Here is a 27293-nt window from a genome sequence, read left to right as displayed (position 1 = left end):
AATCATACAGAATGTTGGGTTTCTTACGTCATAACTGCACTGCACAACTGTCTTGTCAAATGTGTTTTAGAGTATTGTTCAATAATATGGTGTCAATTGTATACATGTTATGTTAATCGTTTGAAATAGGCCTAAATATGTTCCCAAAGTTTATATTATATAAACTAAAATTTTTGTAATAAGACTAGAATTTCACTGGCTAAGCTTCAACATTTTAAGATCCAAAGAGAAGAATCAATTGTTAGTTTTGTTTGCAAACTGTTACACGAAAAAATTTTACGCAACTACCTGCTAAGTGGAGTCTTACTTAAAGCAGCGACGAACCAACTATGGACAGCAAGGCTTTTGTTACAATTGGATACCTATGATAAATTATGGTCTAATGTAAATATTCTTAGGTACAATGAGGACATTTTTAAAAACCATGTTAAAAACTCTAGAATAGGTCGATTTTAGAAACTTTAGTCTTTTAAGAATTTTTTATACTACTATTTGAATTGTTTTGACATCACATTTTTGTAATAACTAATATAAATAAATAGAATAAATAAAAACACTTTTCTATAATCGCATATTGCCACAACAGATATAATGACAGTATAAATCAGATAATAACAGAGAGATATGTGTGTTAACTGTTTAATAATACAGCCTAAATAAGCTGTAAGTAGCACCTCTCAATTGTGTTATTCTGCAGGCATCCATAGCTAGTAGGCAAGCCATTCTTTAGTTGATTCGCTAGTTTACTTCCAATCTAGAGATTTTCAATATCTAAGTATGTAATTTTTAATTCTCCCCATCAAAGAGCTCTAAAATTAACTCATTAAATTAAAAAATAAATCTTTAAATGTTTTCTGTTTTCTTGTCTTCATTTCTGCTTGGGTCCACTGATAATCAATTTTTATTAATTAATTTAATTCATGAAAACGAGTTGTGGATAGATGCAAAATTCTTAAGTCAAATAACATATCTAAATTAAATGAAAATGCAAGGCACTTTTATCAAATATTTATCTTTTAATTCTGTATTAACTAAATAAGTAAAACTTTCAAAGTTTGTAGAAATTTATAAAAGCTACTTCTCGACGGTTTTAATTTTAACGTTAATTAGGTTATTTAAAATTTATGTGCTCATTAATATAGAGAGCAACTATTTTTTCCTTTAAAGTATTATAAGGGTGTTTAAAGTTTTATAACTAAATGAGTATTTATATACTAAACAAGCTAATTAAGCACTCCTGAGGTAAATTTATAATGTATAGGAAGGAGCTTCGATAAAAAGTTTTATAGTTAAATTAAAAAAGCTTTAAAGAACTACTTCTGCATAAGCGAATTTTTTTATTTACTTCAAAAAAGTTTAAAACTCTTTAACGCTATCATTCGTGAGCCTCTTAATGGACGTAAAAAAAGGCAATATTACGCTATAGCTGGATCATTCATGGCAAACCAAATATACTTACTAGATTTACTTTAAGAAAACTCATTTACTAGACTAAAAAATTATGAAGTTATACACAGTATTTTAAAAGTGATTAGAAAAAAAAAATTCTTATTGGCATCAATTCTGCGAAAGGATTCAAAGGAAAACATTTATTAGAACTTTCCCTTGAACTCTAACTGAATCCAAGTAAGAGATAACTCACACATTCTGAGATATTTTTATAAGAAATTTTATCCTGTTCTGGCAGTTGTTCTTTGTCACTATTCTATAAAATTATTACGTTGTAAAAGTTAATTATAATATAATATGGCGTTAACTCTCTACTAACACCACTGTTGTCATTTGAAATCTTTCACCATCTTACTGCAACATGCCGCAGTTATGCAATTAAAAATATGACCATGAACCACAAATTATACGTCCTTAATACTAACCTAACTCAACCAATTCAAAGCAATTACCCACCGCAGTGCAGCGCCAAATAGGTAGGTACCCCTTATGTAAATAAACGAGATTTAATAATAATCACAACATGGCGCCCAACGTGTTCTTCAAACCAAATCCGATACATTAATCAAACGAAGCTAGCTAGACAGATGACTGGCATCTCTCGTGGTGTTTTACACACCAATTATGTTGTCTCTTTTTTATGACGTGTTAAAAAATGTAAATAAAAGCAAGGTGTAACTTTGGTTTTTCTATATGAAACCATGATAAGATCGCTCAGATAATTCAGATGGGGCATTAGTGACATATAAACGACTCGTCTAGATAAAATGGTAAAATATTAACTAGATTAGTGTCACCTTAATGACATGGAGAATTTAGTTGGCAAGGCGCTGTCAACAACGATATAAAAGGAATGTGATAAAAATAGTTAATATAAATAAAAGAAAGATTAATTTTATGCATTCTAAGAAAGCTGAAGTCTACGAGCAGCATCTTACATATTTATCTCTTAGAGACATTTATTAATCTGTAATTTTCTTTAGATGAATGACTCGTATACATGGTTAATGGTAATTCGATACATTCCTTTGGAGATGTGATAGGGGAGGGGGTAAGAAGTAAATTGAACCCTAATATGTATTATGCAAAAGTTGATAGTTTTCGACATATTTAATTTTTTCTGTTTTTCTTCAAAATGTAGACCTTAGTGGTTTAAAAGGCAGTTTCCAGAAAATCCGCTGTATATTTTTTTAACTTTTTAGGCAAAATACATGCTCAACACAATAGTGTTACGTTTGTAATGGCAAAAGTCCCGCAAATAGTTGTAACCATAGGTAAATTCTCGATGCAAAGTGTAATTTTTTTTTCTTAAATAAAATACTACACTTTCTAGTGGATATTTTTTGAAAAAAAAATTATGCTACATTCTTCAAAATTTACGTAAAACTTTCTTATTATCTAAGCTAACTCATAGGCTATAAATGCTACCAAAAATTTTAACAGAATTTTGTATTTTTATTATTAATAGTAAGAACGCACTTGAAAAATGCCAAGTGGTATTTACATCTATGGTATTTAAGTACTATAGCAACAATTTGTTTTTTAAATTTTATTGTTAAAAATTTGATGTGTAGATAGTCTGACAGCAATAATTGTTGTGGAAAGTAGTTAAATTACGAGTTTCGAGTTTATTTTTCTCGTGTTTTCAAAGAAGGTATTCTATTGGTTTCTGCGCTATGGCCACGTTTACTAACGCTGAATATGCAGATATTATGTTTGTTTATGGGTTTTGCAATGGTAATGCCGCGGAGTCTCGCCGAGAATACCAACGTCGCTTTCCGAACCGCCGCATTCCAAATGTCCGTGTTTTCGCTTCGACCTACCGAGCTATCGCTTAAACTGGATCCGTAAAACCAAGAAGAGGTGACGCTGGCGCTCCTCGCGTATATCGAGCAGAAGATGAGGAGGAAATATTAAGACATTTTGAAGACGATCCAACCACATCCACTAATGCCGTAGCGCAGCAAACAGGATCATCGCAATGGAAAGTTTGGTCCACGATTCGGCAAATGGGAAGCCATCCTTACCATTATATGCCTGTCCAAGGATTGGAAAAAGGGGACCCGATAAGAAGGGTAGAATTCTGCAGATTTATTATAAATTCTAATGCAGACAATAGAACTTTTTTAACCGACATTTTGTGGACGGACGAGTCAAAGTTTAGTCATGAGGGCATTATAAATTTTCATAACCTTCATTTTTGGGCCGAAGAAAATCCCCGTTAAACAAGAGAAACCAGTTTTCAAAGAAAGTTTTCTGTAAATGTGTGGATGGGACTTATTGGCCGGGATGTAATAGGACCACATTTTTTCCCAGACCATTTAAACGGGGATATTTATGGAAAATTTTTTACGACATGACCTACAAGATCTTTTTGACGATATTCCTCTCGCCGTTAGAGGACGAATGATATTTCAACATGACGGCTGTCCAGCTCATTTTCGGCGGTCAGTTCGGCAGTTCCTGGATGAACGTTTCCCGAATCGTTGGATTGGTAGGTCAGGTCCAATAGCTTGGCCAGCACGAAGCCCTGACTTAAACCCGCTTGATTATAGCATATGGGGTCAAATGAAAGCACTGGTTTATGCAACCCCAATAATTACCCGGGAAGATCTTATCCAAAGAATAACCAACGCTGCCCAGCAGATCAGGAATACCATAATAACTAGAACAACAAAGACTGAAATGAGAAGGCGCTGCCGAGCCTGTATGCGGGACTTTTGCCATTACAAACGTAACACTATTGTGTTGAGCATGTATTTTGCCTAAAAAAATATACAGCGGATTTTCTGGAAACTGCCTTTTAAACCACTAAGGTCTACATTTTGAAGAAAAACAGAAAAAATTAAATATGTCGAAAACTATCAACTTAGGGTTCAATTTACTTCTTACCCCCTCCCCTATCACATCTTCAAAGGAATATATCGAATTACCAGCCCTGACACTGAACCTAACCCTGTATATTTTAAGATATTGAAGTGTGGATTGCACTCGTGTGACTTAAATTTTTACCACCAGGGAGGATTTTTATTGTTTTTTTTAATAGTATTTAATGTTGCTTAAATTAAGTAAAATCATCTTTATAATGAAAAATACCAGGCTCTTGATAGATACACTTTCATTATTAAAGACATATATGAACACTTCACCTTAAATGTAAAAATCAATAAAGATTTAATAAAATATAAAGCCAAAACAAAGAGAGGGATAATACAAAGAGATACTATTTCTCTTAAACTGTTTACTTTGGCCTTGGAGGATATCTTTAAAAATTTACCTAGTTATATCAACCACTTTCATTTTGCTGATGATATTATACTCATTACTAACGATATAGATCAGCTTCAAACTATGTTGCAACAACTAGAGACCGTATCGTGTCAAATCGAACTGAAAATGAATTACAAACAAACAAAAATAGTGAGTTTTAACAACATTGAAATATTTATTAACAACAAAAAATAGAAGAAGTCAGACAGGAGAAATTAAAATCAGAAATGTATTAACGTGGTATATACCGGTGCATTTGTAAAGATAAGATATATACTTAAAAATAAAGATGTGCCTATAAACCTGAAAGGAATGGTGTCTGATAGCTGTATCTTATCAGTGACAACTTACGGCCCGAAAAAGAGCGACATTGGGCAGCAGTTAAGAGACAAATTAAGAAATAAGAGGAAGAACGAAGGTCACAGATGTAGTGGAAAGAATAGCTAAACTTAAATGGTAATGGGCAGGGCATAAAGCAAGAAGATCCAAATCCAATATCGGACGGATATCCAATCCAATAAGGATAGACGGATATCAAAAGTAACAAAATGTATACCAAGACAAGCAGTAAGGAGCGTAGGGAGACATCAGAAGAGATGGGCTGATGAAAATTGCGGGTGGAAACTGGTTAGAGATAGCACAGGACAGGAAGAAATAGAAGGAAGGTAGAAAGGCATATGCTCAGAAGTGGACAAGTAACAGCCCAGGAAGAAGAAGAACAAAAGAAGAAGGTAAACTTTGTTAGATGGTTTATGGTAAAAATATAATCCATATTTGTGTTTTATATTCTAGAACAATTTTCTCAAATAATAAATCCTTAATAAAATTGATGAAAAACGCTATATATAACAAAGGTAATGTAAAAGCTTATGGCCAAGGATGGTATTTTGACGGCAAATTTAGAGCCTATAAGTGTTCTGTAACTCAAAACAATAGAAGTTTATCTTCTATTGTTATATTATTAACTTACTATCACGTAATTAAAGTACGTGTTGCATACACGATGAGTAAACTATTATAAAAGAGTAGCACCTAAAGCAAGATTACAATATACGTGACAATTAGTATATTTGTAAAATAATGTTTCTTTTTGACAAAAACACAAAGTTACCAGTTCACTAATTTTATAGCATTGCTGCAGGCGTTTAATGCTTAACTAAAATCAGTTTAATTTGTTAGTAAATATGAAAAGTGTATAAATGTCTTTAAGGCCTGACGATGCACTAAATTGAGTGAAATACATTAAACTTCTGTTTTTCTTAAAAATATTAATTTTTTTTTATTATAATATTTCTTTCTTTATTTCAATATTATAAATTATAGCTTATGCAAAGGTGCCAAGTACCACTAGCATATTTTAATAAAGACCCTTCCAACTACTAAATAAGACTTAAAACATAGAAAAGACATAGAAAGCCATTAGTAGTAACTATATAGTATTAGCCGAGTAGTAACTATTTTTCTCTTTCTTAGCTTTTATTTTTTATCTGGAGTTATTTTGGTAGAAAATTTTTGATTGCCAATTGCTTATTAACTTTAACTACCAATTAACAAAAATAAATGATTCTAATTTTATAATATCAAAACCAGTTTACGATTAAATTATTTAAAAAAAATGCTGAATGCATCTAAGAAAGTATTAAAAACTACGAAAGAAAATATGTAAATGAAGATAATACTTATCGAACGAACGACAGTTTATCCACTTTACAATCCAAATTAAAATAAGTCTTATTACGCCTTAACTCTAGCGAGTCCATAGAGAAAAATCGATAATACAGACTCGTAGGTAGTGCAACGAACTTTTAAAAGAGCAGTTTGTTAGGAATATTTATCCTTTCCTAATGCCAAGAGAAGGGTGACCAGACTCACATTCTTTAATTTACTGCATCGAGTATAAAAAGTCTTTACTATATCTAGAAATAAGACTAAAATTCTAAACAGACCTTTCAATGTAGGAATAGAGAATTGGCGGCAAAAAGAAAGGAAAAAGGTGAAGATGTGATAGTTAAATTTACCAATGGAGTTCCATCAATCTCAAAGAGAATTGTACGAGGTCCAAAAAAGAATTAAGTGATTCCTTGGTAGAAAAGAGTTAAAACCGCGATTAATTAAACACTCTTGTTCATCGTTAGAGCAAGTTTTTGTTTTTGTACAACTTAATCTTAAGAATATTGTTTTTGATGTGGTTTACCTGCCGCCAAAATCTGATATGAATCAATACAGTGCTTTCTGTAATAGAGTACTGGAGATCTTTGAGGCCCATCCGAATTGCTTATTTAGTATTGCAGGAGACTTTAACCTACCTGGCTGCACTTGGTTTAATGAAAATCAAAATCTTAAAGTTACCTTTTCGGATGGGTGTTCGAATGTCGCACCAGCTTCACTGCTTGGACAGGTATTTAATTACTTAGATGGTAAAGAAATATTTCAGCGACCAAATCCAGAAGGCACATTTCTTGATCTTTGTTTTTCTAATATTAATGGGTCTTCAGGATTGGCGGATGATTTTTTATTGCCGGTCACTGGCTCTCGACACACTCCGTGTCTTTTAGTACCATATATGTCAAGGTCTCTGAAATATTCAGTAAAGTTTTTTGATTAAAAATGCTGATTTTGTATCGTTAAATAATTTCCTTGCATCTATCGACTGGTCCTTTATTAACAACACTTCTGATATAAATATTTCCCTAAATAAGTTTTATGACCTTTTGTATGATGGAATCAGCTATTTTGTGCCTATTAAGTCCTATATTACTGGTAGGTTTCCTGTATGGGTTTCAAGAGAGTTAAGAAGCTTAGTTTTACGTAAGAGGATTGCTCATAAGAAGTTTAGGGAGTCTCAATTGCAAAGTGATTACTTGGTTTTCTCTGGGCTTCGGCAGTCATGCAGTGTATTGAGCGGTCAGTGTTACCGCGATTATATTTCTCGTAACGAGAATAATCTATTGTTATAGGTTATAGGTTATTCTGGATACATGTAAGCAATGTTAAAAAGTCAAATATTATTCCTAAACATATGTTTTTTAATGATGAAACTAGTGATGAGGGTGGTGATACTGTTAATTTATTTGCCAAATATTTGTCAAACGTATATTCTGATAAAGCATTTCAAATACCTTACATGACAGGGCTTGTGGATAAATTCGATGTCAAATTTGTAGAGTTATCTTTAGTAGAGATTTTTGACGAGATTCTTGGCTTACACAGCAAGACTTCTGCGGGACCGGATGGCATACTCAGCTTGTTACTTCTTGAATGTGTATGTATTTTGTCGAAGCCTATTTGCACTTTATTCAATCTGTCTTTAAAGTCGGGAGTATTTCCTTCTTTTTGGAAGAATTCGTATATTACGCCGATATTTTAGTCTGGTAATACTAGTAATGTCAGTAATTATAGGGGAGTTTGTATACAGTCAACCTTGCCTAAACTTTGACTAAACCTTGACTAAACTTTTGGATGCATTTGTAACCAAGCAATTGTCATGGCAATGTAAAAGCCTTATTATTAACATTCAACATGGTTTTCAAAAAGGTCGTTCCACTATTACTAACTTAATATGTTATGAAGATTATTAGTTTAATGCTTTTGGTAAGGGTTCACAAGTTGATGCTGTTTATACGGATTTCTCGAAGGCGTTCGACAGAGTTAATCATGCGCTTCTACTGACAAAGCTCCAACCGTTGGGTTTTGGATTAAATGTTATTTATTGGGTAGATCGCAATGTATTCGGCTTAATAACTTCTTATCTAGCAGCTTTTCTGTGCCATCTGGCGTTCCTCAGGGGTCACATGTGGATCCGTTGCTTTTTACAATATTAGTTAATGATATGAGTTTGAGTGCATTTTTATTATTTGCTGATGATTTGAAATTGTTTTTGTCTATTGATTCTAATGTTCAATGTCAATTATTACAGGACGACTTGCATAATATTTATGAATGGTGCAACCTTAATGGTTTAGATTTTAAATGCTCCGAAGTGTTATTCAATAACTTTTGGAAGAATTCGCAACCTTACATTGTTTGATTATAGTATAGGTTCCACTATTTTAAAAAGGGTAACGGAAGTTAGGGATCTCGGAGTAATTTCCGATTCTGTTGACATTTTTGTCTCATGCTGAAAAGTTAGTTCAGAAAGCGTATAGAAATCTAGGATTTATAACTAGATGCAGTCAAGACTTCTCATGCTCTGTCTATAAAGTTTTGTACTGTTCGTTAGTCCGTTCTGGTTTGGAGTATGCTAGTCCCGTATGGTCTCCATTTTATAAATCGCATATTGAAAATATTGAGAAAGTCCAAAATAAATTCTTAAGAAATTGTTCTTTTAAACTTAAAGTTCCATTAGCTAATGGTCATACTGATTACAAGTCGGTCATGTCAGTTCTCTCTTTGGACTCTCTTGAGTTAAGGCGTAATAATTCAGACTTTTGTTCTTAAAGCAGCCGTTAGACATGACAAATTGACAGTAAGTCTTAGTCCCAATTGATAGTAATAATTTCAGATCATCGGTAAATAAATCAAAATTACTAGTTGGAGTCGAAGGGAAATCAACCTTAAGGTCGTCAGTATATATATGAATATAATTTCAAAGTCTGATATAAAGATCGTAAAGTGAAGCGGACCTAGGATATAACCTTAAAAATGTAATATTTAAATTTAAAGTACAGTTGAACTAATGAACTGAATTGTTTTGTCTTTTAACTACTAAAGAAACTGGGACCTTTCTTATTGATTATATATACCCACTTACCTCGTCTTAAAACACAAGACCAGTAGCACACATCATTAAAATTACACTATAGAGACCACCGTTCTAACACAAGCATGCCGAGTATCTCACACGATGCTGTGAAGGAGGTTAACACTTTTTTCACAACATCGTCAAAGTTTGCGGTACTGTTGACGACCATACCCATTAACATACAATAGAAATTGGTATCCCAGGCATAATGGACCTAACTGTTACTACCTATCGGCTTCTGACTGGGGCCCACCATAGTTAAGATTAAGAATGCCTAATGAGATGAGAATGCATAAATGGAGACCTTTTGGCATTGCGATCATGTTAACAGATTTAAATTGGAAAACGGAAAATGGTTTCGTGAGCTATTCATTGACTCGTTTTTTTGAACTGCTCAAAATTCATTCTGTGATGTTTGTCTGTATAAAAATCATGAAATTGAAGTAAAGGTACGATTGGTTAAGTTTTACTTATTTAATGCAAGGATATTAATAAAAATTGGGTTTTGCTAAACAGAACTAAAAGAGAAAAAACATTTGCTGGTAAGAAAAGCTTTATTGCATTAATTACGCTTGACAGTTAGATAGAATGACAAAATTATCATAATATATTATTACTATTTAATATTAGAACAAATATGTAACAACTTTAGAATATATTATTCGATTAATTCAAATGGAATTATATTTCGACTCAAAAAAATGATATGATAAATGAAGAAGCTGAATGATTAAAAAAAATATTATAAAGGGCTGAAATTAGAATCCAATAAAGAAATATAGGAAATTTATTTAGGACAGGGTTTTAAAATACAGGATTACTTTTTTATCACCAAGGAGAGTTTTAAGGTATTTATATAAATATATAGATACTACAGAAAGCTTCGAATACGAGAAAAAAATATAGGATATACTAGGGGAAAGAAAAAACCTGATGTTAACCCTTACTTCTTATTACTCATTTATTTCTTACTTTGATATACTTATATAATTCACTATATTGAATTTTAAACTTTCACATTTTTTTGTAAATTTATTTTAATTTTTTCTTATAACATAACAATCATTTATTTCTTTCAATTTCCAAAGAAAATAAATAGAACTAAGAAAAATATAGAAGCGAAATTTGAACTTTGAAATTATGATCAGTTCATTCTCTAGGACAATTTTATTTACTGATTCTCTTTACTAAGATCTAAAATTTTTAGTACTGATATAGTACAAATAATTTACTGTATATACAAAAACTTTAAACAAAATTTCAAAAAACATGGTTGCATCTCAATTCTTTTAAACCGAATACCCTACAAGAGCTAACATTTTTATAGCTGTCATTTTGATTACGTTTTAATTGAAAACGTTCGTAGACTTGCGGTAAACCAAATTAAAAAGGAACGTTAAAAAAGGCCATTAGGAACCCGTTTCCTCTATTATTTGGGAGAATGCACTCATCGGAAGAAAAGATTTGGTGGCCTGTTAGTCCTTCTCATAATATAAAGAACCGTTTTATAAAATATAACTTTTATAATGGACAAAGTGATTTAAATTTTAACTTCAGTTTGATATATCAAATAGGAACCTTCAAAATGTAACACACTATTGTATTATGCAGTCAATAAAAAATCCAATCCAAAAAATATTCATTGTCTTTTGCCTTTAAAAATAACAAAGGATCAACAGATTTTATGAAGTTTATTATTGTATTAAATTGCAAATGCATCTTCCATCCCACTTTTAAAGCGTCAAACCTAGATAAGCTATAAATAAGTCATAAAACTCTAAATATATTTCTACTTTTTTACGTGTCATCGAAAAGAACTGCGACTTCTGAATTATTGAATGATGCCTAAATAACTAATTGTTTATCGACTATCTTTGTTGATGATCTCGTATTCATAGTACATGAAAAGCTTTGTCACTATAATTATAAACTTGAGCCTATTAACTGCATTATTGTATCATAAAGGTTAGTTACCCAAGAATATTATCAAAGTGAATAGGGTTCTTCTTTAACTTTTGGTTATGTCATATCAAATGAAAATGACAAGTGTATCAACTAATACACAAAAACTGAAAATTTCTGAATTTGACTTAAACCTATTATTAAGACTCAATTAAATTCTTGTTCTGAATAATCAAAATACCTGCTGTAAATCTTTATAAGAATACTCAATAATGGAATATAAATAAAGGTTAGACATATTGCTAAAACAAAAATATGACAAAATATTATGAATAGTAATAAATAAAATTTTTAAAAAAGAACAAACACAACCTCTCAAACTAAATAATTTTAGCTCAGACTTTACACGTAACATTACATAAAATGCAGTTTTTTGACGCAGTTAAGTGAATTTCCATCCCGAGATGTTAAATCCGAGTTTTCCACTTACAATTTGTGACCGGAAATTTAAATTGTTCACATATTTGTTTACTTGGGGTTTTCTTATTATCTCCGACACTTTTGCATGCACAGAAGCTTATATTATATCAAATTTTATGTAATCAAAATTATCTACATGTGTTCATGTTCTAAAAAAATATGATCAAATAAAAATAGAACAGACTTTCGAAGAATCCCGACAGATTTATTGTCAAAATAACTATTGACAATGCACATAATTATAACACAGATGATTAATTTACTTATTCTGTTAACAGGATTAACATTTTTGGAATGCTTAAAATTAGATAAAAATTAAGGTTTTACAGTACCAGTAGTAAAGTATTTTGAGACAAGCATAATTGATTATATTTATTAATGACCAACATGCTTCTCTGTAAAATAAAAAGATCTATAATAAATACTTGAGATAATTTAATTGTGAGACTAGGAGCTTGACATATTTACATGACAAAAATTTAAAGGGTAGACATCAATTAGATTTTGAAGTGGTATACTTGAAGATATTCTCATAGAAAGCACATAATCTAAATATTAGTTTTGATCGATTTTGAGGTGCGACGTAATATTTTATGATTCGTTGAATACTCTACTAGCATATTTATGTTTTATAAGCTTCGATTGTATGGCACTAATAATAATTGATTTGTTTGATATTCAGAAATAAATAAGTGTTGATAGTACGTTAACTAAAAACTAAAAATTGAAAAATTGCTTTTGAACTATAAATGCTAAGTGAATATTTGAAAGAAAGGTTTATGTATATATATATATATATATATATCAGTTTATCTTTCTGATAAGATATCACTTTTGAACTTTGGTTTACTATTTGGGAATACAGAAATGGCATATTTTATTAAATTTGTAATATATCTGCTATATAACTAGTTACAGATAAACCTAAAATTAGCCATCATCAATTTCTGTGTAACCAACTAAATTATTGTATTCTTAAAACTTTACAAATAAATAAATTCAAACATTTTTTGGAAAAGAGAGAAATTTACTGGTTTTCATCAGTTTTTAAAATCAAATTTTAATAATGACAAGACAAATTATATGTACGAAATTAAAAAAACAATACTCAAATATCGTGAATTTTAAAATACCCACTGCCCTAAATTCTATCAAAATGTATAATTTTATTTAAGTATTTAATACGTATGTTTAATTCTAATTAATTTATTATTGAAGTTAAACAAGAGATTATTTAGTGCCTAACTGAAACGGTATTAGTTTACAGTTAGTACAGCATAATAATTTATTGTTAAGAATATTGTTGCTGTTTACATGGACTCTTGCCCAGGTGCATCTATTTATAGAATAATATATCGGGAAGTATAATTTTTTAAGATATAATATATTTAATTATTTTTTGTTTTTTTTCCGAAGGCTATAGTTTTAAGATTAAAAGATAATTTAATATTTAATAATTGTAAGACTAAATTCATATAAATTAAAAAAAAAATACTGAATAATTCAGAAGAACAAAAGTTATGGATATCTGTTTGCGCTATTAATAAATATATGTATATATTTATATATAATAATAGAGATTTTATTTACATAAGTCTTTCAAAAATACTTTTTAATTAAATATAAATCACAAATAAACTCCTGATGTATAATTACAAAATGTACTATTAGAAAAAAGGGAATTATAAAAGATTTACAAATAAATATAGATTTATTTTATGTAACAGGATAGATTTATTCGAACTTTGATTTAAAATTTAGCACATTTCTGTTAGATTGTTATATGATATTAACTGGAGTTTTAAAGACTTATATTCAGGCTTGGGAGAGGCTAAAATTTTACTTAAAATTTTAAAATGATTTACTTTTTAATGTACGCCTGACTACTTTTGCTGATGATACTTTTATCAGAAAAAAAAATCCAGAGGATCACTATTGATCTCGTAAATTAGTCTCGTTTCACTAAAATTCCTTATAGTTTTTAGAAATTACATCGTAACATTAAAAAAGGCACCATAAATTAAAAGCTAAAAATAGCTCCTTCTTCAAACAACTCCCTAGATAGATAAACTGATGAAATATCAAATACTTCCCTTTTATTGTTTGTTCTTTCGCACGAACCGGATGGAAAAAAGTTACTAGAAATAGACAGACACAAAGATTCACTGTCGCAGGTAATTTCTAAGAACTTACGCATGCCAGCCTTTCCATACAAATTAAATGCTTACTGAATCTAAACTGCATGAAAATTAAATAAAGAAATTATTTGACTTGACTTGCTAAACGCTAGTTCATATTCCTAGATAAATCCACAGTGCCTATTACAAATAACCAAAATTACTGAAACGTATTCGGCGGATATGCACTGCATAAACACGCATATATTCCCCATGTTACAGTAACTGAATATTACAAACACTATGCATTACCAATTTTATTTATGTTCAGTTACGTGTGGTGCCCGAGACACGCAATCGTTTATTTCAAAGAGGTTTATTATCAAAACGATCATAAATTCTTCGAACTTCCTCATAACATAATAGAGGAACCACTACAATATAAATTATGGGCTGATGTAGGAAGCGCATCCCTTCCAATGTCTTGTAGCTAGTAAGTCTAGGATTTATATCTTTCGTATTGCTTTCTATGTTTCAAAAAGACATATGACGTATGCTTGTTTGGGTAATAAAGAAATTTGTTAATTTAATTTATTACTGTAATGATTAATTATTCTGTTTAAGTTTTGAAATAAAAACAAAAAGAAATAAATCAGTAGTATAAGTTCACAAAAGGACATCACTTATTATACGTCAGATAAGGCTTTACGTATTTTCACAGTATAAATTGATAAAACTAGTCTATTGGCGTATATTGTATATATAGTAGCAAAATAAAGTAAAAAATTATGTTTTTTTTATATTATTAATGAGAAAATCTGGGTGTATGAGAGGTTATAGACTTAATGTATTTTAGAGGCATCTTATCCATTTAAATTATGCTTTATTTTTTAACACATTTTACGTTTAATAATTTTATTTGATTGTTTATACAGGCGAAGGTAAAAAAACAATTTAACATTTGTGTTCTGACTTATAATGACAAGAACTATATGGAATTAATACTTGTATGTTAGTACCATGCTTAGACATAGTTATTATATGTAATATAGCAATGCATAATCGCTGCATTGTAAATTGTTAAAAATCTTTATAGAATTTATTTAATTTTAGATGTAGCTTTATCTAGGAAGTTTCAAATTTCCATAAAAGCCCATATTTTTAATTTTTTCAATTGTTTAACTTTACAAATCTAGTGCCATTCATGCCTAGTTTAAACCTTAAGTTTTAAGTTTACTTTAAGTTTATATTAAGATTTCAAAAAACACAAAAATATTTTATTTGAATTTTAAAAACTATTTTTTTCTTGCTAATCCAGAATGAAAATATAATTTTCCTATCCTAACGCAAAGAGAGTATTTATGTAGATATACTTTTGTAAAAGTTAATGTAACGTAGTATGTAACGTAGTGTAAAGGTTAAATTATATTTTTTATTTTTGACTGTAATTTTATTAAGAAAAAGTTAATGACCGCAAGTTTTAAACTATAACTCTATTTTTAGCTATTACTAACTATATTGTATTTTTGTATTACTGTATTTTTAACTATATAACCTAATTATAGACTTATTATACTGCAAAAATATTTCCAACAACTTTACCAAAGGCACACATTTATTCTAAAGGAACTAAAAAAACAACGTTTTAAAAAGACTTAAAAAAATAATATGCTGACAAATTAAATTGTCTTTTAAAAGCACGTAGCTTTGTGATCCAATATACAATGATTAGGCTAACTTTTTGGCAACTTACCTGAAAAAGCTAGGGACCAGTTTAAAATAGGTATTAGTTTGAAATTATTTGAGTAACTTAAGAAGCAAAATTTCAACTAATTTACCAAACTTGAAACTAAAATTTACCAAATATTTGAACTATGGAATTTTTCACAAGAGATAGAAAGAAGAAAGTGATTTTGCATAACTTAAAAGACTATTCTGTTTATTAAAATAATCATGTAAATACTTGCAAAATTTTAAAATTAAAAAAAGTAACAAAAAATTTGGTAGCATGTGACCTAAGTGTTATGAATCTTTCCAAAAAAACATATTCTACCAAAGGTTTTCAGCTTGCGCTCGCATCATTGGTTGCATAAAGGCAGAATAAATAATATTTAATCATTTGATAAAATAGTTAATTGTTATTAACTTTCTATTTTTAATAAGAACTAAATATAGAAGGATTGAAAATTGATAAAGAAATGGGAGCTGCACTATTCAGAGAAGAACTAGATCCTTGATTCAATAATTTCAGAATATTGTTAATATTAAATCTGTAAAAGCAAAATAATAAGGCTCATAGGCCTAAGGAGTATTTCGAATTTTAAGATTTTAATTGCCTAATGTTCTTAAAGCTAGTAGGGGACTGTGCGACCAGCTAAGACATTTTGAAGACTGCAACTACGTAAGGCTTATATAAAAAAATGAGCAACATGATTTAATCCTCAAATTGTGTAAGAAAAGTTTCCTAATAAATTTAAATATGTAAGAAATGGCAACCTTAAAATCATAAAATACTTTAAAAAGATTAGTTGAATCAATAATCCATACATAAAGTGGACATTAAAATTATGTTTATGTGCCACCAAAAATCAGTAAATTTGTGAACTTTACGAACAAGACTTCTTCAAATTAATAACGTCATTGAAAAAATCAAAAGTCATTCCATTTAATCCCTAAAACAAATTCCCTTTCAAATCCTTTTATTTATTAATGCACTATCAAACACAAATCTAATTATAATTGTTATGCCACAACAAATTATATTTGGTCACCGCCTCTCCGAGCAGTCATTCTTTGGAGGAACGAATTCGTGATCGAAGGTTATTATTGAATCAACCGGCGGACTTTTATGAAAAAAAGTGCTGTGTAACACCCGTGACCAACGAGGAATCAGCAGCGTTAAAAATTGGTGGTATTGTCCGACAAAATTTTAAGAAACTGTAAATTTTCAACAGTTTTTTGAACTTTTTACTGCTGATCATGTTACGAGCTGCGATGCCTACGAAGTGTGTCATGACTGACTTTATTGGCGAGGTGTGAAATTTCAAATAACAGATCCTTTTTTTCGACAAACGGTATTTGTTAATATGTTTTGTTGCCAGTAACATATATACTGTATATTTCTATAAATAATGGTGAATAACATAACAGTAAATGAGGTCCGTTAAATATATAATGAAAATTTCAATTACAAATAATTGTATTTTTAAATAAAGCAAATAAAATTACATGTTGATAGTTTACGTTGCGTTATTGATTATACGCAATGTGGTTTTATTAATGAAAACAAAAATAAGTAGTCAGTCGAACTATGTATATAATTAGTTACGATAGTTTGTTTCATCAAAAGCTAACATATTAGAAATAGCGCACTAATATCAAATTTTGAACCTAAAGTAAAAGTGAAAAGTAAGATTTGCGTTCAAAAGTTAAATAAGAAGACTCTTTTAAATGAACTAGATGGAAAAGCTTAAGTAATTTTAAGCTTATAAAGAAGAATGCATCGGTAATAATTTGGCATCAAAAAACTTATTGGGATATGATAAATTGGTAAGCATTTATAATATGTGCTATTAGAAAAAGATCTTAATTTAGAGAAGAACTGTAAAAAGGACATTGACCTATTTTTCTGTAAGTTAAGAAGCTAAAAGTGTTTCATTAATTTTTTTGCCTACTCTTTCATTAAAAGCATTTAAGACAATTTTAAATAAATGTGGCTTTGTGGTAATTTTTTTAATAAGGAAATAATACTAAGTACTAATACTTTATTTAAAAATGCTTATGATCAGTGTATAGCCTCCTCTTCTTCTAGTTCCATGACTATTTAACGATTGTTGGTTGTCAAGTTAGCTATCATAGTGATTGCTATTGTTTTATTGTCGGCTGTTCAAAAAAGTTAGATTGTATTAGATTGATTGAGTATTTTTCATACCAAGGTTTTCCTTCTTCCTGGACTACTCTTACCTATGATTTTTCCCTCTAAAATAAGACGCAAGATCTTATATTTCTCCAAATGGCTAATGATATGACCAAAATATTCTAATTTGCATCGTTTGATAGTTTAAACTACTTATATTTATTATACTTTTAAATCTTTAACCATGCGATTAACAACCATGTTAATACTAATTCAGTTTACCCGACTATTTTTTAGTAATCGGCGGTATACTCAGATCTCAAATGATTCTAGACGTTTGGGCATTTTCTCAGTGAGTTTCAATAATTCCATCATACGAAAGAACTGGAAATACATTGTAGCGTACCGTCTTCATTTTCAACTTCAGCATCGTTACTGGTTAACACTCTTTTCACCTTCACAAAGGTGTCTCCAGCTTCCTTTTTTTTGACTTACACAATTAGGTCTTACTGATCATTGATGTTCCTATCGAAATAACTAACCTATGAACTCTCTCTATCTTTGTGCCATTGACTCTAATACTATCATTTCCAATATTAGGTTGTTTGCTTATATATTTAGTTTTGCTACTATTGTCTAAGCCGAAGTGTAAACAAGTCTTGGTTGTCTTATTAATAAGGTTTTGTAAATCATTGACCATAAGTATATGATTGGTGTATCTGATATTATGTTGGTTGACCTCATTAATATTACGACCTGCTTGAAGGCACTTGGTCAGATCCAGTTGCTTTCCCATTTTTGGAGAGTTTTATCGGTCATTCTGCTTCGTTTCTAGGTAGTCCTAATGTAGCATCAATCATATTATATGAAGATTTTTGCATCATTAAAAAGTTCTCCAATATATTCCTTCCGTCTATAAAGTTGTTGACGTATATCTCTTATTTTGTTTCCAAATTGGCTTTCTAGATAGGGGATTGGAGTCAGTGGATTATTGCAGCAAACTTGTTTAAATTTTTTATATATATATTTAAAAGTTTGTCTATAGTATTCATATTCAAAGTAATTATTTTATCAGTTATTGCTATGAATTTTTTATTAAAGCAAAACGTAAAAAACGCACACTTTTGAAAAACGCGAACTTGTCCTTATCTATTTAAGATGTGTAATTTTTTAATTTCTTAATTAATTACTTTTTTTATATAATTTTATTTATACGTGACTAATGCAGTAATCCATTTGTATTTTGGGAATAAAAAAAAACATTTTGGCAGGGTCAGAAAACCGATAAAATTCCAGTTGCTTTCCCATTTTTGGAGAGTTTTATCGGTCATTCTACTTCGTTTCTAGGTAGTCCTAATGTAGCATCAATCATATTATATTCAGATCTTTCATCATTAAAAAGTTCCCCAATATATTCTTTCCGTCTATCAAGTTGTTGACGTATATCTCTTATTTTGTTTTCAAATTGGCCTTCTAGACAGTGGATTATTGCAGCTAACTTGTTTCAATCTTTTATATAAATTTAACAAGTTTGTCTTTAGTATCCATATTCAAAGTAATTAATTTATCAGTTATTGCTATGAATTTTTTATTAAAGTAAAATGTAAAAAACGCACACTATATAAAATGCAAACGTGTCCTTATCTAATTAAAATGTGTAATTTTTTAATTTCCTAATTAATTTTTTTTTGTATATTTTTATTTATACGTGACTAATGCAGTAATGCATTTTTATTTTAGGAATAAAAAAACATTTTGGCAGGGTCAGAAAACCGATAAAATTAACTCCTAATAAAAAAAAATATCTGTTGGAAAAATCCGAGATAAAATTATTTTATTCAGTCAATGTGCAAACAGATTTAGAAACAGAAAGTACCATTTATTTAAAAAGTATTAAAAGTTGCCAAGTTCATATAAATAATTAATTCAATTTTAAGCCTTACTCGTAAAAAAACGAGAGTGTTTTTTTTTAACTAGAAACTAAACCGTTTTATAATTTTAAGGAAATAAAATGGAACTATTTTTAAAACTAAAAAAAGTCATATTCTTTTATTTTATATCTTGGCGTTTTATGGTAGTAATGTTTTTGAATATTATATTATCATGATCTAAAATTGATATAAAGCTTTTAGTCTTTTTGCTGCCATCATCAACCTTTTTCATCTTGTGGTCGTCGTATGTATATCACGGTTTATGGTATTTGCTTTCTTGTTTATAGAATTCTTATCGAAAATAAATATAAGCAAAAGGTTTATTAAAGAATATGAGTCTCTTTTTTAAAAAGTTGCATAAGGCTTGAGATGCCTATAGAAGAATTAGTCTAAAAACCATGAAAAATTTAACATTTTTTTCAAATCTTAGCAAAACAAAAAAATTTCAATAGGCCTGGAAGACACGAATAAATAAATTGTTTGACAGAAAATTATCATAATTTCACGGAAAATTTAAAATATGACGTTAAATGATCGACAAACATAAAAATATAATTCAAAACACTGGAATAAAAGAAAAACTATTTTAAAGGTCTGGAACTCATAAAGAAAGTTATATAGTGTCTGGACTACATGATGACTGTTCCTGAAGATGGCAGAAATTAGTGCCGAAGCATTGGTTTTATAGCGAATTTTTTAAAAATAAATTCACCAAAAAAGCCTCTTTTTACTTCAGAATGATAGGTCTTAACCAAGGTCAAATACCAAGAAAACATAAAAAATTACCCCAAAAACCTGGAATTTTTCCAGGAATAATTAATCAATGGAAGATATAAATAGTGACTTCACACTTCTGGAAAATTATTTAAAATCTCTGGAATACAATAGACAATACCGAGAGCCTGGAAAATTATTTCATTTTCTCAACGACAAAAAGATTAAGCCAAAATCTTGAATTAATTTAATCTCCAATTTTTTATTCTGGAGTATAAAAAAATTTTCTAAAGGCTATAGAAACATAAAAAGAAGCTTTTGTGTAAAACTAGACTTAGTAAAATAGTTATATGATTTTTAAAATATTTAGGTTTGTATAAAGCCTTTGAAAAGTGTGTTCAATACATTCATTAACTTCTCAATAACTTCAAAACGGATAAAGAAATTTGAAATGGTCTTTTGGTAAAAAAAATCGATTAGCTTCCATGATAGTAAAATTAATAAAATCGTGGGTTTTCAAAATATTTGAAATTTCGGAAGGCGTTTGATATTATTAAAATTTTTTAATGCTTTTAATAATTTCATAAGAGCTATATCTGGAAGGAAATTTGAAATAGAATTTCTGGTTAAGAAACTTTGATACACATCCAAAATTGTGAAATATAATGATTACATAATAAGTTTACAGAAAATGTTTAGTTAATTGAAAATTTTTTGATAGTATCAATAATTAATTGAATACCTACTTAATACCTCCAAAACGGCTGTATTTAGAGGAATAAGGACCGTTTTACTAAAGAAACTCATCAGCGCTTTTATATCGTTTATTTATTTCTTTGTTTGTATTTTTCTGAATTACTCAGAATTTAACAAAAGGGATTTTTATTCATAAACAAATGTCTGACGATTTTTTTGATTCAAATATAACATATAAATAAAAAATATTTATAAAAATTCTCAACGAATTATCTTCATATATACAATATGTATTTTATATAATTATTGAATACTGCGTGTTTTATAATAATCACTGCTTAGTTACTGAAGTATATTTTTCTCTCTATAATGCATATTTGTAATATATAAATACATTAAAAGGAAATATGCATTTTTTGCTTCTCAGTAATTTACAGGAAAATTTTCTTAAGTGTTTTTTAATATTCTTGATGGGGGATATTGTAGATTCATATTCATATGAATTTTTCGTTTTATAATTCACGAACGATATGCTACCTAAATTTCATTTATTTCAGTTTGTATCCTTTATATAGTATTATTCCATATATTAGATACTCTTAAAAAAATGAATATTAATTTATAAAATTTTTAGACTAATACTTTTTATTTTATTAACGTTTTTAGCTTTTAATTGATAAAAAATAGTAGATTTTTAAAAAACTGCTTGTTGTTGTTTTAATAGTATATGACTATATTTTTTCTAAATTTTATAAATTTTACAAATTATTATTCCCTTTCGCCTTATTTTACTTAAAGTAACATAATATAAAAAATACAGTAAGTCATATTCTTAAAACTTTCTTCTAGTGACAATACCTCATACCAGCTGCAACATAAAAATTTAACATAAAAATGCAAATTCTCACCTTTATTATAATTGCAGAACAGGTCAATGTCAGTGGGTGCCGGAGTCTATCTTAACGTAACAGTCCACGAGCGTTGAACCTTTCACACACTTCAAAACACCATTCACAATGTCAATGTCAACGCGGATTGATTGAATTTTTTTTTTATAATGACCGTAAAAAGAAACCGTTGACAGATGAAAGCAAAACGGTAAACCAGAGATAAAACTAAAGTGTCGCAGTCGCCTTTTGAACAAATTGATTCGAGAAGTAAAAGAAAAAAATCTTCAAAGATCAGCCGGCTAGATTTCAACTCTAGTCAGACTGATATAGTAAAATGATCGGTCTCTGGTGGACTCTAAGGCTTCCACTATTGAAGTAAGCCAAAGAAGACCGTGGCTTGGTTTTTACGCAAAGAAGAAGACGAAAAGGCAGTACTATTGGATGGCTGAGTCGGCTAGCTCCGAAGTACGCTCGGATTTAACAGTTAGACAAGCTCAAAGAGTTGAAGATGCTTGCATTTCTAAATCTAGTTTGAAGTAATTATTACGGAAAAGTAACACAACTAATTACATATTAGTGACAAGAGATTTCTGAGATTTTAAGATTTAGAAGATGTTAATTTGTTTGTGTACCTAAAACATTTGTTGGGTCACGCTATGACAAATTTTTATACACCTTTTATGTAAATGTTTTACAATTTTTGATGGAATTTAAATAGTTTGAGATGAAATTAATATTTTAGACCTAATTTGATCATTTTGGGACTAATTAATTAAATAATGTGTATGTACCAAATAAAATAAAATACTTTTAAATTTTTTTAGTAATTGTTATTTAAATGCTTAAGTTTTTAGAGCATAATTTGATAACTTTATTTAAATAAATAAATAAATAAATAAATAAAAAAGGCCTTTTATTAGATAAAACAAAATATGTGTACAATAACCATTACTTACACTTAACAGTTCAAGGATAGCGAAAAATGCTATTTTGTTCAACCTTAGAAAACTTAGAAAAAATCAAAAGAATAAAAATGAATACACTAAACTATTGGAGTAAAAAAAACATAAACACAATAACAAAGATCATTTTTTGTACGAAGAAAAAAGCAATATAAAACATTTAAAAAAATATAATACTAATAATAATGGGAAGCACAGTAGTGATAAAATAAGTTTTCCATTTGACAAAAAAAGAAAATTAGGTCAACACATTTAATGGATAGTTTTGTTTTTCTGTAAAATTTTTTAATTTAAATCGAAATTTGCGGAAATTTAAAAGGCGAAATTTATCGGGAAGTAAATTGATGATCAAGTTTATTGCATTGTAAGCAAGGGATCTAGCATAAAAAGCAATTCGAAATTGGAGCATTGAAAGCTTTTTTGCTTATATTTACAGAATGTGCAAAAAGTCATGATATAAAAATATTAGTAAAATATTAAAATTACTATAATGAGTAGTTAATAGTATCTGTGTAATATACCATAAGCAATATTTTCAAATATTTTAAATTTTGATTTATTTTAAATTATTAATATTATGAAAAATGTAATCGCGTTTCTTTAGATCAAAAATTAGATGAACGTAAGTATTTTGGGAAACTTGTATCATGTCTTGTCAAGAATATTAAAATAAGGAAAAATAATAAAATTGCAATAATGAAAGATCGAAAGACGAGTGATTCGGTTAAAATTAAATTTAAAGTGTAAAAAGCGTCTATTAATAAATAAAATTTTTAGCCTGGGAAACACTTTACACGTTAACATTTCTACATGTGAACTAAAAAATAATAAAGTAAAAAGAGTGAGTAAGAATACCAAGAGTGCGCACTAGTTCTACAAAAGGCAATTAATTTTCGAATACATGAAAATATTCATTATTGATTATGATGCATTCTTGCTATCAAAGCCATTAGATTTGATATTTTCTATTTATATTTTTAGAGTTCTACTATATTAGTTCTAAATCATCCATTAAACAACAGAGGCAGTGTTAAGTGTCGTTGGATCAAAGGAGATATACAGGTTGGCGAATAGAAGACTACACAGAGTCATTATAAATGGCAACACCGTTTCTCGCTTACTTTCTGGTTGAAAATTCGGCATGGCAGAATCAGCACACCTCATTTTGCTGTGTGATTGTATACTGCACTGTTGGGTCTTAAAGCGCTATTTTATTTTTTTTTTTAATATTTATAAGTAGGGCTGTTTATACCCCTTCTGAAAAAGTTCAATTGATTAAATGGTTTTATGGAGGCAATTCGTAAGTACAATGCAGGGATTTATTCTCAGTAAATTTTAAAAATAGATTAATTCCTTGTGCTAAAACTATTTTAAATGTCGTGTCACAGAATGTAGAAATTATCACATCAAAGCTCAAGAACCACCTATTGAAAGGGTTCATGAGATAGAACGGCGAAAAGAAATGGTTTGTAGTGCTTTAGTTTTGGATTCAACAAAATCGAGCAGAAGCATTGGAGAGGAACTGGGTATGAACCATAAAAATCTGACAGGTATTTAGAAAAAACATAGATACGAATGTTTTAAATATTCCAAAACTGAAAAGGTGTTTTCTGAAGATTAGTGGCGAAGAATGACATTTTGTGAATCATGATGAAAAAGGTAAATGAAAATGAAAATATTTTGTTTTCAGATGAGTCTTTTCCATTGCCTGGTAAATACAATCCTTCCAATGCTCGTTACTTATTTTAGAAAAACGAGCACGGAAGCTTTTAGTTCCGTATTCTTTACCCTCAAAGGTTGAATGTTTAGGATGGTATTTTGGGCGACCATATTATTGGGTTATTTTTCATTGACGGTACTTTGAATGCCGAAACATAGTTTAAATTGCTACAAAACCAAGTTTTTCCTGCCATTCAACTTCTCCCTGATATAAACTTGGGATTAGTCTATTTTAAACAAAATGACTGTTTTGCTCATATGGTTAGAGTATAGTGTTAGAGTTTAGAGATCTAACGGTTTGTCACCAAATGACTTTTGTTTGCGAGGTTATCTCAAGGAGGCTATTTATAAATATTATAGTAGTAGGCCAACGAATTTAGAGGAGTTGAAAAACAAAATTGTTGAATCCATTCCAATTAATATTTCAGTCAATTCCATTTTACCTCAGACTCTTTTGTAAGTAAGAAACAGCTTTAGCGATAGGCTAACCATTTATTTAGCTAAAGAAGGAGGTTTTTTTAAGCCTTTTATTTAAAGAATTATTTGTTAGGCTTATTATTTAAAGTTTTATCTTTTCTTTTTTTATTATGCTTACATTCTATTTTTATTAGGGTTATTAAAGACAAAATATCAGCAGTGTAAATAATTTAAAAAAAATGATCCTTTAAGTATACCAGATATTATAGCTAGTTTACCAGAATATGAGATATGGTAGCGAACTTTTCAATCTACTTGATAAATATGAATTAACTAGAGAAGCTGATACTTTAAAAAACCTAAAATTTATAATTTAGTTATTCGTTTATGTTGTGAAACGCTTTAGAATAGTTAAGCAGCGATATCATTGTGATATAGCCACGATCTAGGTTTTCAAAAATCTCATTAGTTACTTTAACAAACACTGTAGATGTACTTAATGAGGTTCTAAATCTGCATTGATTATTTTATAATAAATTCTTAGATAGGAAATAGTCGTAAATTTGCTTGTACATAATCCTTTCGAATATTTTGAAAGCTGTAGATAAAATCTATTGTCTATTCTACTGCAGAAGCTGCAGAATAGATAATAGCTTCTATCTGCAGCTTTAGCATGGTGACATAGCCACGATCCAGGTTTTCAAAAATATCATTAGTTACTTTAACAAGCACTGTAAATGTACTTAATGAGGCTCTAAATCCGCATTAATTATTTAATAATACATTTTTAGATACGCTTTTCTAACTGTGCTAGTCCAGTTAGAAAAGCGGAAGCGGTCCATAATTTTGTATAAATAATAATCCAAACAGAGGTTTAATATATAAACTAGAAATACATCAATATGCGAACTACAATTCTTAAGCATTCTAAGAGAAATATCGTCATCGCTCACCCCGTTTTTTTTAATTTATGAAAAATTTGACTTCTTCAGTATCAGCTAATTTAAAAGAAAAATTATTGCTTACTTATTAGTGGCTATATTCGTAAAATATATACTAAAATTTTCAGAAATAATTATACAATATTGGTTATTAATTTCTCACACTGTTTTGGAAGATTTTTGTGAGAATTTCATTATCATCAAATGCCTCGATCTTTTCTTAACAAATTTCAGTTTCATAAACCGCATAAAAATCTTTAAATTCTCTATAAAAAACATCATTCCTCTTTTGCTTTCTAGCCTCATGGAGAAAATGGAGACAGTCTCATATTTGTCAAAGGATATTAAAATATGATGTGTGCACCAAATATCGGTTTTCTGAAAAATATATTAGAAATGTCTCCTCAAAAATGTTAAGAAAGTTATTAAATTCATCGGCCATATTATCATAATCTTTTTAGGGCTTGGTACCAAAATGTTAAAGATTGGTACTAAGATAAAGATGTGTTAATTTGTCGAAAATTCACGACCATGATCTGCCGGGATAATGGCCCTTTTTCAAATCACCTTTTTAGGCAACAGGCAAAACGATTAAATTGATTAAAGCTTCTATTTTAAGTTTATGTTAATTTAAATATAACCTCCTTATTAATTTAATTTGATTAATTTATCCGGTATTGATTAACTAACATGAAAAGGATTTGGGAAAAGGAACACCCAAATTTGAAAGCTGCTTTATGTTTTTAATTGACTGTTTAAAAAACTGTGTCTATTCTTGATGGATAGACTAGGCTAATTGCAGCTTGCTATAATAGTCACTAAATCTTTGCTCTCAGTTTCGTAATTTGTACGTACTTGGTTCACTTTAAAATTGACCTTGTTATCGATTTCTTTAACGTACTCGCTAGCCATACGGATTTTTAATATATCACCTCGGATATTATTTTTTAGTTAACAGGATATATGTAGCACAGTAGAAAGAAATTTAATGCACTATTTAAAATGCTTATAATTTCGTTACTGATGTGTTTTGGTTTAGATAATAAAGCTTGTTTGGTAATAAGAGTGCTACCCATTCTTATGAGAAAGTGGTGCGCATAACCTATTTAGTTTTTGAAAATTGGCACTTTAAGTCTTACCCAAAATAGCCATACTTCTCATCATCCATGATGATTCACGATTCTAAAGTTTAAATTTTAACCGTTGAA

At 29.2% G+C, this 27293-nt stretch overlaps 1 protein-coding gene and 1 long non-coding RNA gene across 3 annotated transcripts in view; one reads left to right on the top strand and one right to left on the bottom strand.

The window, feature by feature from the left end:
• Positions 1 to 22431, bottom strand: part of LOC126733709 (uncharacterized) — a 193617-nt gene extending 171186 nt beyond the window's left edge. Inside the window, exon 1 of one of the 2 annotated variants that reach the window (XM_050437085.1) lies at positions 22065 to 22431. The gene's annotated coding sequence lies outside the window, so the exon portion shown is untranslated. Of the gene's footprint in view, positions 1 to 9469; positions 9538 to 22064 lie in introns of those variants that run through there. The other variant, XM_050437086.1, reaches the window with a different exon arrangement.
• Positions 17365 to 27293, top strand: part of LOC126733711 (uncharacterized) — a 45659-nt gene continuing 35730 nt past the window's right edge. Inside the window, exon 1 of the long non-coding RNA XR_007659836.1 lies at positions 17365 to 17508. This is a non-coding gene — a long non-coding RNA (uncharacterized LOC126733711). The remainder of the gene's footprint in view (positions 17509 to 27293) is intronic.

Source organism: Anthonomus grandis, chromosome 3 (genome assembly GCF_022605725.1).
Source record: "Anthonomus grandis grandis chromosome 3, icAntGran1.3, whole genome shotgun sequence".
Lineage (NCBI taxonomy): Eukaryota > Metazoa > Arthropoda > Insecta > Coleoptera > Curculionidae > Anthonomus > Anthonomus grandis.
The sequence above is the reverse complement of the archived record's forward strand: the minus strand, read 5'-3'. Positions and strand labels throughout refer to the sequence as shown.